General features: G+C 58.8%; 1 protein-coding gene across 1 annotated transcript in view; it reads right to left on the reverse strand.

Moving 5' to 3' along the window:
• Positions 1 to 3,518, reverse strand: part of MED22 (mediator complex subunit 22) — a 196,858-nt gene extending 193,340 nt beyond the window's left edge. Inside the window, exon 1 of the mRNA XM_085613878.1 lies at positions 3,219 to 3,518. The gene's annotated coding sequence lies outside the window, so the exon portion shown is untranslated. The remainder of the gene's footprint in view (positions 1 to 3,218) is intronic.
• Between the last annotated feature and the right edge of the window lie 454 nt (positions 3,519 to 3,972).

Here is a 3,972-nt window from a genome sequence, read left to right on the forward strand (position 1 = left end):
GTGACCAGATGGCCTGGGCCGGCCGGGCCTCCTCTTCAGGCTGCTCCTGGGCAAGTCGAGCAGAGAGGCGTGCAGCGGCAGCCCCGGGGGAAGGAGCCTGCCGAGCGGCTGCCTCGGAGCGCTTGGTCACCCTCGCTGGACTGCAAGGGCGGCTGGGTACGGCACCCTTCCTGGCCATCCGGGCGCTTCGTCATCCCGGGTCATCTGGTCGCCTGGCTGCATGACCAGATGGCCCCGCGGGCCGGGTGACCAGATGGCCCCGCAGGCTGAGTGACCAGATGGCCCCGCAGGCTGGCGGCCGGGCTAACTCCAACTTTTGTCCTTCCCCAAACTTCTGTAGTGGGGGGCTTAATAGTAGAGAAAAATGGGCTCCCCGGGCAGACTGTCGGGGATGGGATGTGGCCGGGGCTTAACCCTCCTTAGTTCCAGCCAAGGGTCCGGGCGTTAGGGACCGGGGGTCCACCGGGGACCGGGGAGACTCTCCCTGGCCTGGCTATGGTTCAAAAGCTGGGCCCGGGACTTGTGCTATGTCCCAGAGGTCCCATGGTGCGGGAGCCCCCCGTCCTGCAAGCTAGCCGAGGGTCCGGGCGCTGGTGACGGGGGTTCCACCGTGTCCCGGGGAGGCTCTCCCCAGCCTGGCTAGGGTTCGGAAGCTGTGCCCAGACCCGGGACTTGTGCTCTGTCCCAGAGGTCCCATGGTGCGGGAGCCCCCCGTCCTGCAAGCCAGCCGTCGGTCCGGGCGCTGGGGACTGGAGTTCCACCGGGGCCCGGGGAGGCTCTCCCCGGCCTGGCTAGGGTTCGGATACTGGGCCCGGACCCGGGGCTTGTGCTCCGTCCCAGTGTCTGGGAGCCCCCCGTCCTGCAAGCCAGCCGAGGGTCCGGGTGCTGGGGACGGGGGTTCCACCGGGGCCCGGGGAGGCTCTCCCCAGCCTGGCTAGGGTTCGGTAGCTGGGCCCGGTCCCGGGGCTTGTGCTCCGTCCCAGGGTGCGGGAGCCCCCCATCCTGCAAGCCAGCCGAGGGTCCGGACGGGGATCCACCGGGTCCCGGGGAGGCTCTCCCCGGCCTGGCTAGGGTTCGGAAGCTGTGCCCGGACCTGGGGCTTGTGCTCTGTCCCAGAGGTCCCACGGTGCGGGAGCACCCCGTCCTGCAAGCCAGCCGAGGGTCCGGGCGCTGGGGAAGGGTGTCCATTGGGGCCCGGGGAGGCTCTTCCGGGCCTGGCTAGGGGTTGGATACTGGGCCTGGACCCGGGGCTTGTGCTCCGTCCCAGTGTCCAGGGTGCGGGAGCCCCCCAGTCCTGCAAGCCAGCCGAGGGTCCGGCTGCTGGGGAAGGGTGTCCACCGGGGCCTGGGGAGGTTCTCCCCGGCCTGGCTAGGGTTCGGAAGCTTGGACCGGGCCCTGGGCTAGTGCTCTGTCCGGCGGGCCCCAGGGTGTGAGCCCCCCATCCTGCAAGCCAATCGAGGGTCCGGGCACTGGGGAAGGGTGTCCACTGGGGCCCAGGGAGGCTCTCCCCGGCCATGCTAGGGTTCGGGACCGGGCCCGCGGCTTGTGCTCTGTCCGACGGGCCCCGGGGGTGCGTGAGCCCCCCGTCCTGCAAGCCAGCTGAGGGTACGGCGCTGGAGACAGAGGTCCACCGTGGCACGGGGAGGCTCTCCCCGGCCTGGCTGCTTTCAGAAGCAGGGACTGGGCCGGTGAGCAGGGGTGGCTGGCTTTATCTGCTACGCTGGCGGAGCGTAGTTTTCTGCCCACCCCTAGTTATTAATACCCGTGAAACGCATGTTTACCCAGGGCTTTAAGTGGGATGAAAAAACTGGGGGAGGTCTCTTAAAGAGGCGTGGCAAATGTAATTAAGGGCGTGGCTTAAAACACGTAAGCTAAAAGTCTGTGCTTAGCAGAGTATGCCCCCTACTTGTATTTTGCTGTTTCTGTCATTGCATCCAGATATATGATACAACAAGTAACACCATACCTACAACAAGGCAGGACTATTGGCCACTACAATGTTGCTGCTCCTGAGTTTCAGAAAGAGAAGGGGAAACCAGAGAGAAGATGACTCTTTAAAGGATTTCCCTTCTCCTACAACGCTCACTGACCTGGCATGACGTCATGCCCTAACCTCCACTAGTGAGAAGTGAGCAGCGGACATCAATGTGCCTGCTGTCACTGCAGTACGAAAGAAAACAGACTGCCTGTGCCAGGGCACAAAACAGAGCCAGACAGAGACCCGTTTCGAGACCCCCTTTAAACAAGCATTGAAAATACAATAGGTCTCGCCTTTGATTAAGTTAAAGCCATTTGCTTTGCTAATGGTATTGTATAGCAAAACAAATGGCTTTAACTTAATGAAAGGCGAGACCTATTGTATTTTCAATGCTTGTTTATAATACTTACAGTTACGTTTTTCATTGCCTGCGGGGAAAGGAGTGCGTATTCTCGTCCCAGTGAAAAGGTTGGCTGGGAGACAGCGAGAGGGGCCAATAGGAAGCCGGGGAGGAGCCCCTCGAGTGGACACAAAGCATCTGGCTTTTATTAAAAGTTTTGACATCCTAGGCAGCTGGGAGCAGCGTCTGCCTATTAAAGACTCTTTGTCCTCAGATATCCCAGATAATTGTAGTGTCCTGCTGGGCGTGTCTGAGGGGGCGATTAATCCCCTATACCACAAGTGTAGGGTTTCAAGCCCAAGGAAGAAGAACACGCACACGTTTAACAAGAACAGGAAAGCACTAGCAATGCGATTCGATGGCAAAGCACATTTACCCGACTAAACACATGTTAATGCACAGAACTTGAGCTCTGTATTTTTCATAAGACTTGCAGTTAAGTATCTCATTGATGTACTTAATAGATATGAACAGGCATTTGTTTACACTGGGAGCGGCCGTGCTACGCCCCCTCCTGGCAATGATCTGCCCCCATCTGACAGAGCGTCCATTCATTACAACAGTTACAGCCCAGGCATAGAAAACGCTGAGAATCCAAGCCTTTGGCACAGAGGATGCAGTGCACTGAAGCCCCTGGCACAGAGAACAAAGCGCTTTGAAGTCCGGCAGCAGAAGGCACAGTACTTTGAAGTCCAGGGAACAGAGGGCACAGTGCTTTGAAGCCCCAGGCATAGAGAGCAGTACTTTGATGCCCAGGGTGCAAAAGGCACAGTGCTTTGAAACCCCGTGGACAAAGAACTTAGCGCTTTGAAGCACCGGTGAGAGGACACACAGACTCACGTAAAGGCTGTGGAACTCCGCTTCGTAGAACGGCACAGGCTTCTTCAGCTTGACCACCTCCGAGGTCTTGTTGTCACCCTCCGGGAGCAGTCGATCTTCCTTGTGCTCCCTGAAGGGGAACAGCTCCTGCTGGGAGCTGCCAGTCGCCGGGCACAGTAGGCAGTGCAGGAGCTACACTAGGCGCAGCCCTTCCTGACACATTTTGGGACTCTGTGGGTCTGGACTCTGGGGAGGGATGACGGAGCACGATGTGGGGCTTTTATAACCTCGCTGACTGCAGGAATTCCAGCACAGGATTCTACGTCTGACCTGCAGCCTCCTACTGCCTGCGGGGAAAAGAGGGTCTACATTGTTCCCAGTGAAAGGGTTGGCTGGGAGACAGCGAGAAGGGCCAATGGGAAGCCGTGGAGGAGCCCCTCGAGTGGACACAAAGCATCTGGCTTTTATTAAAAGTTTTGAGATCCCATGCAGCTTGGAGCAGCATCTGCCTATCGCAGACTCTGCGTCCCCATCTATCCCAGATGCTCGTAGTGTCCTGCTGGGTGTGTTTGAGGGTGCGATGAATTCCCCATAACACAAATGTATGGTTTCAAGCCCAAGGAAGAGAACATGCACCCCCACATAGAAGACACACGCGATTGGCCCAGCAGTTACAACACCCGCATGCCGTTCTCTTTCACCACAGAATGTTCCGTCCCTCTGCGGCATTTCGCCTTTAAACTCACCGTGACATGACTGTCCTCCCGCATCGAAA

This window comes from Triturus cristatus, chromosome 1_2 (genome assembly GCF_964204655.1).
Source record: "Triturus cristatus chromosome 1_2, aTriCri1.1, whole genome shotgun sequence".
Classification (NCBI taxonomy): Eukaryota; Metazoa; Chordata; class Amphibia; order Caudata; family Salamandridae; genus Triturus; species Triturus cristatus.